This window comes from Gouania willdenowi, chromosome 11 (genome assembly GCF_900634775.1).
Source record: "Gouania willdenowi chromosome 11, fGouWil2.1, whole genome shotgun sequence".
Taxonomy (NCBI): Eukaryota; Metazoa; Chordata; class Actinopteri; order Blenniiformes; family Gobiesocidae; genus Gouania; species Gouania willdenowi.
The window spans coordinates 10,787,345-10,803,367 of record NC_041054.1 but is presented as its reverse complement, the minus strand read 5'-3'; the positions used below and the strand labels follow the sequence as shown (position 1 = coordinate 10,803,367).

At 38.7% G+C, this 16,023-nt stretch overlaps 1 protein-coding gene across 1 annotated transcript in view; it reads right to left on the bottom strand.

Annotated features, from left to right (window-relative positions):
- Window positions 1–16,023, bottom strand: part of jarid2b (jumonji and AT-rich interaction domain containing 2b) — a 138,775-nt gene that overhangs the window by 70,871 nt on the left and 51,881 nt on the right. The window lies entirely within an intron of this gene.

The window sequence follows — 16,023 nt, the reverse complement described above, 5'->3', positions numbered from 1 at the left end:
TGGTGTATAGTAATATTTACTTTTCATTGAGCTAAAACCCAATGATGTAGTTATGCTAACTTTAGTAAAACTTTTTTTCCATTCTGCTTTCTTCCTATAATGGTCACGTGTATATATGGGAGCTTTATTTCCCCTTTAATTCAGAATAAAAGTTAAATCCTCTTTAAACTGACCTTGTAAACACTTAATTCTGAATTCAAATGTAATTCTGAATTAAACTTAAATCTGAATAAGGTGGCTGATTTATTCCTCAATCTTGTAAACATTTAATTCCACCATAAATTAATTCCGGTCGTTCTGCGCATGCCCGGCCAGTCGGAATGACGCACAGTGACGATATAATCCAAGATGGCCGCCGGGACTCGAGCTGAGACTATTTATTTAATAAGAGCCTTAGAAGATATGGATATAATGAAAAAAGTTGATGAACGAAAGCATAACATGCAGACGTTCACGCGGAGCATTTATTTATATCTGGTTATTGTTTTACTGGGATTTATTTACTGGTGATTAGTTCCGATCGACCTTCTCTTGCTTAGCGGACCAAATCGAAACAATCTGTTATTGTCCAGCTGCTGTATTCAAAATTATAAACAAAATAAAAGTGAAAACAGCTTATATTATGTGGTCTTCTATGTCATAGCTGAAGAGAAAAGATTTGTTTATTTTTTCCCGATAGACGTGATACGTCACGTTTGCCCCCTGTCCAATCCGAGCCTTCCCAACCCCCAGACCTAACGCGGAATGGAATGAAGTCAAATAAACCGGTTTTCCATATAAACCTCAATTCGGATTTACTATTTCCATGTAAACACGAAGCCGAACACTTTAATTTGGAATACTTAATTCCGAATTAAAAAAAATCATGTAACCGTGGCCACTGTGGCATTAGCACACCACTGCATTAGCATTAGCTTAAAGCATTGCACATAGGGAGGCATTAGCATGATAAAACATAAAGCGTCTCCACACACCGCTAAGATAGAACTGTTATAGGAGGCAAAAATGAAATAAAAAAAGAAGCACCATGGGACTGTCACTTCATGTGTCACTAATCTCTCTTTGTGTGCCTGAGACAAAAGATGTTACTGTCACAAAGGTCACAAAAAGTCACAAACACTCGCAAACAAACGCAACGCATTCTCCCCCCTGACTTTACTTAGCCTGTCAGTTCTAGCACATGACAGCGTGATGCATGGCACATCAAAGCTGTAATTTATTCAACACACTCCATTGCTCAATTTAAGGGTTTTAACAGCTTTTTTAGAAAAACATCCCGCAGCAACAAGCATTGTTAAGAGTCTTTAGTGAGTGTCCATCAGCGATAGCTCCGCTTTTCTCCGCCTTTAGCTGCCTGCACTCACTGCTCCAGCTGCTGCGTTTGATGTCAAACAACACTAATGACTAAAGGAAATGAGATATAGGACATGAGCAACAACAAAGAGGGTTTAATAAATAATGGAAACTGAAAATAGCTTTTCTCTAGTCGAGCCACAGGGTTGAGTGGGTTCCAGCTGCTGAATTTTAAGAAAATACAGTTGATGTTTTCATTAAATAAATTTAACATTTCAGGGGCTCAGTTTTCTGATCACCTCCCATCAGCTTAGCTAGGCAGGCATCGCGGTGACGGATGCATCTATAAACACCCGTGTCGGATGGACATAATTACACAAAGGTGTTTCACCGCAAGTGTAGTGACAAGATAGCAGCACGTGGAGTCTTTTGAAAAGCATAACAAACAAGTGACTGTAGATGAAACAGACAGAGGACGGAAACTGTGTTTACACTGCGCAGTTTAGAAAACCGTCACTGAAATGATAGAGAAAAGTGTTACTTTCATAGACACTGATTGTTTATTTGCTGTGAGCGCTGGAGACGAAACGTTGCTAATTATAGCTACAGCAAACAGGCTGTCTACAAATCTGTCTCTCACTCAGTGTGCTTACTTGAGAAAACTAAATAAATAAATCAGTCTGATCGTAACTGGATTTTATTGCATGTAAAAGGAAAACCAGCATCACAGGGGATCGTGAAACTGCCACGTAAAATCTATTGTTTTACGTCAAATCTATCGTTTTGTGCGTGCCAATACAATTTCCTCATTTTTTCGTGAGGTTTTTGCTCCGTGAGCTAGTGTTGAAACAGGTTAGCTTGCTTTGAATCGGACGATCCTTAGTTTGATTAATCCATTGTTTGACTGACGATCGAGTTAATATCGCATGCAGCAGCTTAGCACAATCGGACACAGCCCGTTTGTGCATGTTCTTCAACTTTTGGAACCGATGAGATGACCAAATACATGTACGGAGAAAGAACACAGAAAAAAAAAAGTTTTAATCCCTCATCTTCCTCTTTGGGTTAACATGCTTTGTAAAGGATACAGCACCACCCTTTGAGACGGAGTCAAAGGGAGCATTCCTCCTCATGAAAGCGTAAAAACTTTTTACCGACATTTGACAGTTTTTTTGAAATTTGAATGTTTCCATTATCAGTTTTTATTTCGCCATTTAGATTTTGCGCATTTCCAAGAGTAGTGGAAACACAGCTTGTGTCCTTACTAGGGATGTCCCGATACAACTGTTTCACTTCCGATACGATACCGATATTGGATCGTTGTATATTGACCGATACGATATCCGCACGAATCATACATACATTTATTACTTATTTTGTAATGTGGAATGCTAGAAAATAGAACAATTGTCATCAACAGTAGGTATGAGAAAAACTGACCCATTCATTTATTAACCAATTGATTACATACATTTTACCCTTCAACAAAATATCTACAGTATTCTATAATTGAATAAATATAATATATATCGGAGATTCGCATGTAACAGCTGAGCTCAATTGGACACAGTTTTTTGACATGTTCTTCAACTTTTGGAACTGATTGTATTCTGCTACAGATAAAGGAGATGAACATCTTGTCCGGAGAAAGGAAAAATATTTTATTCCCTCATCTTCCTCTTTGGGTGAACAGGTTTTGTAAAGGATACAGCAGATCCTTTTGAGACAGAGTCAAAGGGAGCGTGTAAATAAATAGTTTTTTTCTCCTGTGTGTATACTCCGACAAGAAAAGAGATCCTTTATCCATGTTGAAGCACAGCTCAATGACTGCTGTACGACAAACATTTCACGTTAAGACGGAATAATCAGAACAGGGTTACATTTTTTCTCATTAGTTGAAAATACGAGTTCAAAGTCAAAAGCAAAATCATCTTCTCTGGTGTTAAGGTTTACAACTTTTACAATGCATTACTTTAATATATGTAACTATTGTCTCTACTGTGTCGCCTTTTCACAGTTTTATGGGGACTGCTTGATGCTGGTTTGAAGAATATGTCGGAGGTCAGTTCAACATTGGAAATATTAATGTTTTCAGTTAAAATAAGTTGGATTTAAAGCTTTTTATTGTGAAAAAAAAAAAAAGGCTAAAAACCCTACAAGACATTGTATCACAATTACGTGAATTAGTCACAGTGAATGTTTCTTTCAGTGGTCAACTTTCTGAAGCTCCTTTGATTAAAACTAAACCGCTGCATGCTGCTAATCATTTTTGACAATGTGACAACAATGACGAGTTTGAAGACTTGTGCTTGTTTACTCATCTTTTGAACTTTTACACATTCAGGAAGTAAAAATACATTTTTGTGGAGGTCGTTTTTGATTTTTCAGGTCTCCGTGGGGAACTGGAGGATACGACCTGCACCAAGTGTGGAAGAACGGATGTGGAAGAATCTTTGTGTCTGCATGTGACGGAGCTGATGGCTGACAGCCTCCCTCGTCTGCCTGGATTCAGCACACACACACACACGCACACACACGTGTATGTGGACACAAGCCTGTGACAGAGGGTGATGGGCTATAGGTTTTGTGTTCAATGTGCAGTCCCTCATTACACTGTCACACGTGCACGCTGACGTGTACGCCGGTTCGCAGGTATTCAATTATCCCATTTCCTCCTGTGGTTAATGTCATCTAATGCATTTTCTCTCTTTCTATTTGTGTGTACGGGCATGTGCGTGTGTGCCAAAGCCTGCCAGGTAAGCACCAATTACCCAGACAGCTCACTAGCAGCTTTTCCATGATGGTGTGGCACAAGGCCAAAGGTACACTGACACACACGAAGCATTGACTGTAAATTTCAGGGTTACAAACGCACTCTCACACACAGCTTCTTAGGTATTGCTGCCTGGCGCACACAAACATAACACCCTCCTCTGCTGACAGGAGAAAAAAAAATGTCTTCCCTCCAAAAATGGACCATAAAGCCCGTCTGTGTTTGGTTTTCTCTGGCTTTCTCCGTGGTTTCCTCACAGCAGCTGGCAGCGTGCCACGGATATTTCCTGCACTGTGTACACACAGCAACAAGCGCCGTGGAGGAAAAAGAGGGAAAGAAACGCTGACCGACTTCTCAGCGGGGAAGAGTGACAGCTAAAGTGGTATTTATTTCCAGCAGCTGTGTCCCGAAAACCTGGGCGATACATCCTCGTCGCTACAGAAGATCAATTAAGTGACTTTCTCCTGCCATTGCTCAACAGCAGGGTGAAAATTTGTCTGACCTGTGAGGCGACGTGCCATCTGTTTTCAACCAAGGTGGTCTCCTTTGTTTCAGGTACACAATGGGGGCCTCTTTTGTCTATATGTAGCTGGGTTTCCATTACAGATTTTCACAAAATAAAAGCAATATTTCTAAATGTCGACAAAGTATAATTGCGCTTTGAACGTTGTTTCCATTGAACGTTGTTTTGGGCAGAAGCCTCGTAACTCCTGTGAAATCTCATCCCGCGAGACTTGGCTGTAGGTAGATGAACGCTCAGAACCTCCTTATTAACCTCTGTATTACTTTATTGTTTCATGTCTAATGTGGCAGTAATCATTTTTAAGTATAATGCTGAGCAATGTCCTGGTCTCCTCTTCTGTTTACACGAGAAGTTGTCATGTGACCAGGTACGTCACGTTCTGTGATGTGTATTTGCGGAAAAAGGGTTTCCATAGCGCTTTTGTGACACATTTCAATAGCGAAACGTTTGAAATTCCTCCTCATGAAAGCGGAAACATTTCAGCGATATTTGACAGTTTTTTCGAAATTCGGGTGTTTCCATCACCAGTTTTATTGCGTTATTTAGATTTTGCGCATTTCCAGGAGTAATGTGTCCCTATGGATGAGTAATGTGTCCCTATGGATGTCCCGATACAACGTTTTCACTTCCGATACGGTACCGATATTGCAGCATTGCATATTGTCTGATACCGATCCGATCCGATATCAGCACGAATCATACATACTTTTACTAATTTTTTTTGTAATGTGGAATGCTAGAAAATAGAATAGTCATCAACAGTAGGTATGAGAAAAACTGACCCATTTATTATTAACCAATTGGTTACATATATTTTAACCTTCAACATAATATTTACAGTATTCCACAATTGAATGAATATAATATATAACGGAGACTTTAGATGCAGCCCGATAAAATCCGATATTTGTTTTCTGGCTGATCTCGGACCAATACCTGATATCAATATCGGATCGGGACACCCCTAGTCCTTACAGAATTATTACTCATGCTCAGATAAATACACGGCATGAGGGAATAAAGAAAGGGAAAAAAAAAAACTTTGAAACGCATTAAGAAAGTGCTTCGTTGCATCTTAGGTGCTTCAAACACTGCTGTGCCTGTGTGCGTGTGTGTGTGTGTGTGTGCTTTAAGCCTCTCCAGAGATAGCATTTACAAGGAGAGCTACTGGCCCTGACACACACATCGACACCCCGACCAGCTCCCATCAGGCTAGTGGAGTTCTACTAATGAGCGTGGGGACCCTTCAGGCACACGTGTGCATGCATTGTGTGTATCTGTACGTGTGCGAGTGATGCTTGAGGATTATTGTGCGCTTCCTGTCACCAAGCAACCACACCCCCACTATTATGTAGGAATAACACAGGTAGATACAGTGAGAAGAAACCACACACACACACACACACACACACACACACACACACACACAAAGGCAGACATGTAAACTAGGGTGGTTGACAATATAAACAAACTTTTGCCAGGTGGCGTTTTGCCTTGATCCTATTGATATTTTAAACATCTGTACCAAAAACTGGGCCAATATAATATCCATAAAAGCGTGGCACCCTTTTTCACAAGTTTTATTGCTCAACCAAAGAATGCGTAACTTTCACAGATATCAGAAACTTTAACGATATAAAGGGAAGTATGGTCATCAATAGTTTATCCTTGTATTAATTAGGAGTGTGACAATATCTCGATACGGCGATATATCGCGATATTTTTCCGCACAATCGATTATCGATATGCTCCCGCTAAGTATCGATTTTTTATTTTTTTTCCAAAACCTTTTCTGCTTTTTCACTAAAATGTACAGGTAGGTTTTCACAGAAATTTTGTCACTGTTTGTTGAAGGAACCAATATATTGTTTACTGGAATATTGCACTATAATGGTGTCACTGGTAAGAAAAACATTATTTTTTGTTCACATAGATACTTATTCATGTACATTGGTATGTTGACACTTATTTACAGAAAATAGTGTCACTGTTCATAGGACACTTTTTCAATTTATTGTCTTTCAGAGATAAAAAATAAAAATCACTTAACCTTTTTTTTTCTTGTTATGTCATAGATTATCGTAGATTGATTTCTGACCAATATATTGATAATCGCAGTATCGGCATATCGTGAGATAATCGTTATCATGAGCTTTGTATTGCGTATCGTATCGTGAGGTACCCAGAGGTTCCACCCCTAGTATTAATAGTAAATGACAGTTCAAACACTGTTCCTGAAAATAAAAAAAAACATCAACATAGTGAAAAAGTGTGGCACCCCTAAATGTGCAGCAATTGACTCCATTTTTGGGACAGAAAAACCATGTAAACGCTACCATAGGCATAATGGGCATGAAAATCATGAGATTGTTAGACCTTAATCGGCATGACGGGTCACTTTCAACACACCACACAATCATGCTTAAGAACGCGTCTTTCCTTAAATTAAATTAATTTACTTGTAATCAATATTGAACAAAGATTAGCAATGTTTAGCTTCACAGTGAGGGAAGTTCAAGGAAGTCGAGGCTGAAATTATTTTATGTGACGCATTTATTTTCAGGTCTGGTTTCCTCTCGAGTCTAAAAGCCCCAGTGTTAATTTAGGGTTTTGGTTAGGTGAATATGTGGCCTATAACTGACAGTAGGCGTTATGTGTGGGTGCAGAAAAGGAAATCCAGGCTCATTTCCAAAAGCTCTGCAATTTTAAACTACATTATAATAATAAGTACTGTGCTCAACGCAATTATACATTCACCAGAATGAATTTATGAATAGAAAAATATCAAATCCTCTTTCTTATGTGACTCTCAATGGTTCCATGCAAAGAAAAAAAAAGAAAATAGTAGGAAGAGTTAAACAACACAAAGTAACTCCATGTCAGTCACACTTCTGTCCAGTTAGGAAGCAGCACTGATTGTTAATCAATTTCATCTGCTGTTGTGCAAATGGGACGGACAACAGGTGGAAATGGGAAGCAATTAGCAGGACAAGCCCCGTAATGGACTTTGATCCAGGTCTGGGAGGAGATCCCTCAGGAGAACATCACACACAACTGAGCGTCATTCTGACTTCCACTGACGTTATATCAGCATAAGATCAGATTTTTCCAGTTTTATTTGAGGTATGATTCTGTATCCAAACCTCCATGGGATAAAGGATTTTGATTTGCATTGATCTTTCTTATTTGGTTATTTGGTTTTCTACACTTTCCAGTTTCCACTACGTGATTAATAAAGATTTATTTCATTGAGATCTAGGGTGTGTTGTTTAGCACAGGTTTGTTAGGAGTAGCTGGAAAATAATCTCCAGTGAGTGACTACTTGGTATTTATTTTTGTTCTTACTGTTTACTTTCGCTATTCTATGGTGTTGCTGCAACGTGTTATGGGGATCAATAAATGTGTATTCTATTCTATTTCCCTTTTGGAATGGTTAATCAGCCCAATCTCCCCAATTAGATATAATTGCACTTAATGGGTTTTTTTTTCCTTAATTATTTTATATTTTGTGAAGAGAGCAACAAGATGACTATTGGTGTAATTAGCACTCTATAATTAAAGTTCAACTGAACTGAAATTTCATTTCTTGATACGATTTATCTTTATCAGTCAACTCCTGACTTCTTTGACTCAACTCTTAAGTAAGGCAGTGGCTATCCGTACAGTTGCCGTATCAATATACCGACATTCTATCCGTACGCAGCGCCCCTATTTGGTCAGTTTCGGTCACGTGACCAAGACTAAACCTAACCCTAAAAATTAACCCTAACCCTAAGACGCTACGTACGTGTACTTTGATAACCGTACCAATGGCTCCAGAGATTGTCCGTACGGCAACCGTACAAATAGACACTTTCTTTAAGTAACACCTCACAACACCCTCATATTAGAAGGACTCGCCTGGTTTCTATTACAATTTGAAAAATGTCAATAATTGATCTTTGGAAATTTAAGAATCGATTCATAATCAGTTACCAAATTATTTCTGATGCCCTGTGACCATAATGAGGGTAAAGTAAGAGAATCCAGTAGACAAATATAAAGTGGCTCACCACACATAAGAAAGCAGAGCAATGCAAATCACACCCTAAAAAAAAAGTGAACTGGATTAAATCCATCACGCGTTTGCGTCTGCTCATTAAACTGGGGAAATATTGAGGCTGGTTTCACTTCATAACCCCAGCCGAGCTCAAACGATTCTCTCTGCAAGGCGGGAAAATCCAATAACCCTGATAGTTATTAAAGAAACTCATGGATTGTGTGTGCTCAGTCAGAAATGATGGAACATTCTGATCCCCGGCGAAACTGTCGAGGTGAAGGAAAAAAAAAAAAAAAAGAAAAGATTTCCATTTCGGTTTCGAAATGGAAACAATAGAGATCGAATGATTGACCTCAAATTCGGATGTGATCAATATTGTAAACCAGCGATGGATTCATTTCACACAATGAAAGCATGTTAAACACAAGCCCAGATTGATTTGACCAGAAAATGAAAAATGCTTCGGTGCTCAAGGTTTTAAAAAAAAAAAACCTGCTTTGATTGGCTTTAGAGTAACGCTTCTCCAAATGCCTTTGTAAATGTTAATGAAGCATAATACATATAGAAATATCATAAAGAGATCTTTTTTTGTATGAAGACATACACAAATAATTTAGAACTACAGGTAAAATAAAAAAAAGAATGACAGGTTTTATTATACGGTAATTCGTTTTTATGTTCAATCATTTAGTGCAGAGGTGGGCAACTTTGATCATATTATCAACATTTATGTCTGTATTAATAGAATAATAACCAATGAGTAATAATACAGGAAAGAACAAATGGTTTTGTCTTTTTTGTAGTTTTGTTGAGTTTTTAGCATTTTTGTGTTTTTGAAAAACTTTTGTGTATTTTCCTGTCATTATGTGTGTTTTTGTTACTATTTTGTGTGTTCTTGTTGTCATATGGTGTATTTGTCTTTCATTTTTGTTGTGGATTTGAGCATTTTTTTGATCGTTTTCAGTCATTTTCTCTTTCTGTTTTTTTATGTACTAGTGGCTGAGAGTTTCAAATGATCTATTCAGAGAGTCAGTGTTTGAGACGCTGATGATAGCATGGCTCAGAGATGGAGACGGAGGAGGAAGTGGAGTCCAAGGAGTCTGTGACCCGCGATTTAAAGGAAGTTTGGGATCGTGGGAATAATTTTAAATCACCATGAAATATTAACTTAAATAACTTTTAGCAGTACAAAAACATTTTTAATATTGACCTTTTTCAAACCCAAACAAACTGCGACACAGTGACGTCATGAACCCGGAACCAGAAGTAGCGCGCTCAATACCGCGGCCATTACCGAGAGTGCCGTAATCTTAAAATGGACGTTTTGCAACACCAAATTACTCCAAAATAACAGATGCACACAATCGTGGTATTTGGAAGCCGTTGATGAAGTTTCAGGTAGAACTCACACCGCGTCGGGGAGATATTAGCTCCACAAACACACACACACACACACATGCACGCAGACCTTTGCTGCTTTATAGAGAGATGTTATTGTGTTGGTGTCTTTGTTGTCATTTTGTGCATTTTATGAGTCATTTGTGTATTTTTGTTGTTACTTTGTGTACTTGTGCTGACTAACCCATGTCTGGTCTAGTATAATTAGTCTACTTTCTACAACATTTGCTTAAATTATAGAGAACTAACGTTACAAAAGGTCATCCACGGCCCTAATCATATGTTCACACACCGGCATGTATTCATACAATAATGTTTTGCTTCTGGGTGTGTGTGTGTGTGTACAGTATATGTGTGTGTGAGTGAGTGCTGTGTACTATAAATAGAGCAGTGCTGCTGCCTGTGGGTGTCACAGCAGAAGAATGTGGGCCATGTGCCAGCTGCAATCAGCTCCACCAAAAAAGAAAAGAAAAGAAATTGCTCCAAAAATCTCTGATCCTGACACACATTTCCTCCTCGGAGATGATGGACAGATACATCCACGCTGGAGAAATGTTATTTCAACAAATCCCTGCTCTTGCTTTCCAGTAGTCAGGATTCAGGACTGTCCCTGTCTGGCCACGATAGTTCTCACACCTACACATGGAGCCCAGATGTTGGCCCTGCACAGGGTTCATTAGTAATAGTATGCTGCTGCACATGATGATAATGTTTAACTTAACATTGAATGCATCACTCTAACCTCTATTACAGTTCATTATGACTCAGTAATTGTGGATTAGAAATAGGGCTGGGCGTAATTTGGACCAAAACTCATATCAGATAATTTTTTTCTTAAAATGGCCATAGACGATATGAATCTCAATATTTCTTTTTTTTGTTTTTGATTGAAAAAAGAAGAAGAAGCTCAATATTTTTAATTTTAACTCAATAAAATCTAATCAGAAAGACAATTCTGGGTTAAAATTGCTCATGCAAAATGTCACACAGGCACATTTATTAACAAACAGCCGCACAATATGTGCCACTTCAGCTTTTTCTCCTATAAGGGACAGCACGTGTGAGTGAGTTCTGTAGTGTGGCTTGTTTAAGGGAAGGACGCACTCAGAAATTCATCTAACTGAGCATTTCATGCTGTTCTGAAAAGTAACAAAAGCAGCGACTCCTAAAACAAGTATTGCAAAACATAATTGTCTATAAAATATATATATCTATATATAACATTGTAAAGGACACTGTTTGACTGTAATTCAGAAAATTTCAATATAGGGACATTGTCATTTTCTATATTGCCAAAGTAGAAAACGATATATCACTCACGTGTGAGTGCGTTCTGTAGTGTGGCCTGTTTAGGGGAATGTCTGGGTTAGGAAGCACTCAGAAATCCATCTAACTGTAGGAGAAGCAACGACTCCTAAAGCAAGTATTCTAATATAAAATAAAAAATATATCGATATAGGCAATATTGTAATTTTCTATATCGCCAAAATAGATAACTCAATATATCTTGAATCTCGATATATTGCCCAGGCCTAATTAGAAATGAATATGAAACTGAGGAGATGAGAAAACATCTGCAAATCATGACAAAAACCACAAGATGTTGATGTTAAAGCAAATTCAATCAATTTGTCATGACGCACTGAAAACATGGAAAATAAATCAACCGCATTTCGTTTGCTGCAGATATGTGCGATCACCACAAGTCTGTTTTACAATAAATAATATCAGATGGTCCCCAAAATGAAGCCCGACTCTCCGTCAGCTTCAAACAACTGCAGAGGCAGCGAAAACCAAGCATGTGTTCTTCAGTACAGAGCACGTGTTCGCTCCCACAATTTACATTCCACTCCAAACTACATCCTGGTCCCCCGTCCCTTATAGGGTTCAAGTAGCCCGGATGCTTAGCTCAGCTCAAAGCTTGGAGAATAAGAAAAAAAAAAAGAGGATTGGAACAAGGTTGTTGGGGTTGCCGGGGACAAGAGGCCCTATATAATCGCCTCATTACCCCACAAGCTCACTGCTTTGGAATGTGTGTGTACGCATGTGTGTGTGTGTGTGTGTGTGTGTGAGCCTTTGTTTTAAACTGGTCCGACTGGGATTGCCCCAACAGCATCAGAGCATTACCATCTGCAGGAAAAAGGAAAGCTATAACATAACCTCCTGCAATACAGTCAAAGTAGAAGCCCTTAAACAAATGCTCCAACCTGAGAACAATGCCATCTGTCTGCCCACATCGGCCTCTCCTGCTGAGCTGATGATCAGACGCACACTAACCCCCCGTGTCTCCCCTGTCCATCACATCAGCTGTCGAGCTTTTGCACACACATACACACACGCGCACACACACACACACACACACACACACACACACACACACACACACAAGCCCCAAATTTATCTAAGCATAGAGAAGTGACAGACTGCTAGTGGCATTCAGCCCTGCAGAGCAGAAAATGCTATCCGGCTGGTAAAAGTGGAGCAGAAAATGAGATGGAGTGTGAGAGAGGCTTTCAAACACGCCATGATGTGACCAATGTGGCCTCAGAAAACAATGAGTAAGCGATTTAGAGGTCCGCTCAAAATAAGTATCACGAGTCATTTTGAGCGTTTTTGTTACTACTTTGTGTGTTCTTTGCATCATTTTGTGTATTTTTTGGAGCCATTGTGTGCATTTTTCTGTAATTTTCTCCTTCTTTCAAGTCATTTTTGAAATGCGTTGTTTTTGTGTCTTTGTTGACATTTTGCGTGTTTTTTTTAACATTTTGTGTGTTCTTGTCTTAATTTTGTGTGTTTTTTGTAGCCATTTTCTGTTTTTTTACTTATTTTTCTTAAATTTTTTCTGTTTTTCAAGTCATTTTGTACATTTGTTTTGGTTGTGGTGTCTTTGTTGTCATTTTATGTGTTTTTGTAACTATTTTATGTGTTCTTGTCATCATTTTGTGTGTTCTTAGTATCAATTTTCTGTATTTTTCTGTGATTTTCTCTGTCTTTCAAATCAATTAGTACATGTGTTGTTGTTTTGGTTTTTGTTACTATTTAGTGTGTTCTTGTCTTAATTTTGCATCTTTTTTGTAGCCATTTTCTGTTTTTTTGTGTAATTTTCTTTAATTTTCTCCGACTTTCAAGTCATTTTGTACATTTGTTGTGGTTTTGGTGTCTTTGTTTTCATTTTGTTTGTTTTTGTTACTATTTTGTGTGTTCTTCTTGTCATTTTGTCTATTTCTTTGGAGCCATTGTGTGTATTTTTCTGTAATTTCCTCTGTCTTTCAAGTCATTTTGTATATGTGTTTTTGTTTTGGTGTCTGTTGTTATTTTGTGTTTTTTTTGAGTCATTTGTGTATTTTTGTAATATTTGTACCGTTTTTGTTGTTACTTTGCGTACTTTTGCTAACAGTTTCTTCCAACTGCTTGACTCACAACATTTGGGGGATTTATATTGTGGGCCGCACAAATTTATGTGGCCCCCGGGCCACCAGTTGCCCATGTCTGATCTAGTGTAATCAGTCTACTTTCCACGACACTGCTAAAATTAGAGCTTTCAAACATGCCATGTGACCAATGTGGCCCCAAAAACAACCGAGCATAAGCGATTTAGAGGTGCTCTCAAAATAAGTCTACGTTGGCCTGGTTTTTAAGCGTAGTTTGAGGGCACACACAGGTTTCTGGTCACATTACAGTGTCACACAAGAACGCCACAAAGTGCAGCTTTACTCTGGAGAAGAAGAAGAATGCTTGAATACACCGGCCACATGAAGACGGAGAGCTTTGGGGGATAACAAGTCAACAATAAATAAGTGGAGTCTTCAAACTGCATTAAGGGGATTTCAGTTTCAAACTATTATTGTGTTGTTAAGACAAGATGAGGAATGTTCCTTTATTTTCACATTTAAAGTCCCTTTAATGTGTTGTAATGATTAATTTCTAGGGCTATGTTCAACAATGCGGTCTCATATTTGCTTAAAGTGCTTTGAGTTTAAAGCTGGATTGTGATTTATTCACATATGTAATTAGCTCCAAATGGTTTTTTTCTTCCCTACAAAACAGTGGGAAATTAATTTTTTCAAACCTGTTTAAATAAATATTTTCTAATGAATAGTTGTGACACTTGTTAAGCTGAGGTTTTAAATCTTGATTTTCAATCCTATGATGTGTGCTTTTAATTTGTGCATGACTGTTATTTTTTTATTATTATTGTTGAGGCAATAAAAACTCTGATAATAACAAAGACTAAGATAGAAGGATTTGATTGGCCGATTACAGTGTGTGTGTGTGTGTGTGTGTGTGTGTGTGTGTGTGTGTGTGTGTGTGTGTGTGCGTGTGCAGAATACATCCAACAACCGACGTGCATGGTAAAGCTTCACATTGACTAGTTGGCCCACCCACACAAGGTATGTGAGCAGGCAAACCCTATCTTGACCTTCAACCCCCAACTTACAAAAACACACAAAAGGCTCTAAATGAAATCAGGCTTTCAGCAGAGCTCAAACACACGGACAAAGGCTCAGACTTTGAGGCGCAATTGTGTTTTTAAAAAGCGAAAACAATGAAACGTGATTTTGTTCATTAGTCGTTACTGACGGTGTTTAGAGAACTGCTTGCAAAGTAGGCAACTTTTGCAAAATTGGTGAAATTGTTAAAGCATGATATTAACGTGCTGGTTTCTCAGACTTTGTTGCCATGGTTTGAAACACTAAGTGGAGAGAATCCTTCATATACTGTGTAATAAGCAGTAACGGATTAAAAGTACTCGCGATACTGTAAATGAGTCTTGTACTATTTTTGAGTATATTTCCAAATCAGTAATTTTACTTGTTCTTAAGTATGTTTTCAGAGAAGTAAAGTAATTCATTACATTTCTACACCCAACCAAAATATAATTTTTGTGATTATTTATTATAATTATTATTTCCGTTTCATGGCAAATTGAACATAATCAACATGTTCTTAGTCTTAGCCATTTCTGATCTTTGGTTCAGGTTGGGGTTTTCTACCCATTATGTTGTTACCCACATTACACATTTGGCATGTTCATAAATTTAGCCTGAGCATTATTTATTTATTTATTTTGAATTGAATTAATTGTTGGTTGTTTTACTTTATTTTTTAAAAGAATTGTATATTTTGTCAAACCTTGTATTTTATACAGATGCCTTTGTGGAAAATAAATTGCATTCCAATTGTGCAAAATTCCTTTTTCAGTTCATACTTGGGGTGACACTAAAACCCGTAAACATCTGCAAACATTTCAGAAACATGGGCTACCAGAAACAGAGAAAATTATGGCCTGTACTGCTGCACAGGCTGTAATATAACTAAGTTTATCATTGTACCAGTTGTTAGAGCTACTTTCTTTACCAGACAGCAAATATTTATTCCTGGTTATTGTTTCCTCTGGCTCTAAGAGCTGGGTCGGTCGGGCTGGGGTGCGAAGTGGGGTTGGGCTTGTGGCGCGTTGGTGGCGCCCCCCTCCACTCCCTGGCCTCGCTGCCGTCGTCGGCCCCCTTCACCAGGGGTCGGCGCGGCGTACGTGGGTCTGGCAGACAGGGGACGGGCAACCCAGCGCACGCGGGCCGGTGTCTGGCGCATTGCGGAAGGCGGGTCGACGTAGGGGGCCGGGTCTTGGCGGAGTCTTTTTAGCCTCCTCAGAAGCAGTTTTAAACTTTTTACTTGCCTCGGCCATGACCAAGAGTCAAACAGGCGGAAAAATACTAGCAAAAGCCCAATGAGTATATTCGAGCCTGTGGTCACGTGACCGCTGTAAAGTGATACGTTCTCCAGGCATTCTCCAGGTCACATGACCTGGCCAAAGACGGTCCGTCTCTCCAAACTTGCATGGGCGGTATTTCAAGAGGGAAGCCCCGCTTAGAGCGTTGATACTGTCAACCGCTGTACATTGGCCTGAGGAATCATTTAAAATAACTCATATGGGTCAACTCTTTAGGACATAGCTTTTACTGAGCTACTTTTGACTTGTACTTGAGTATTTTATGCATG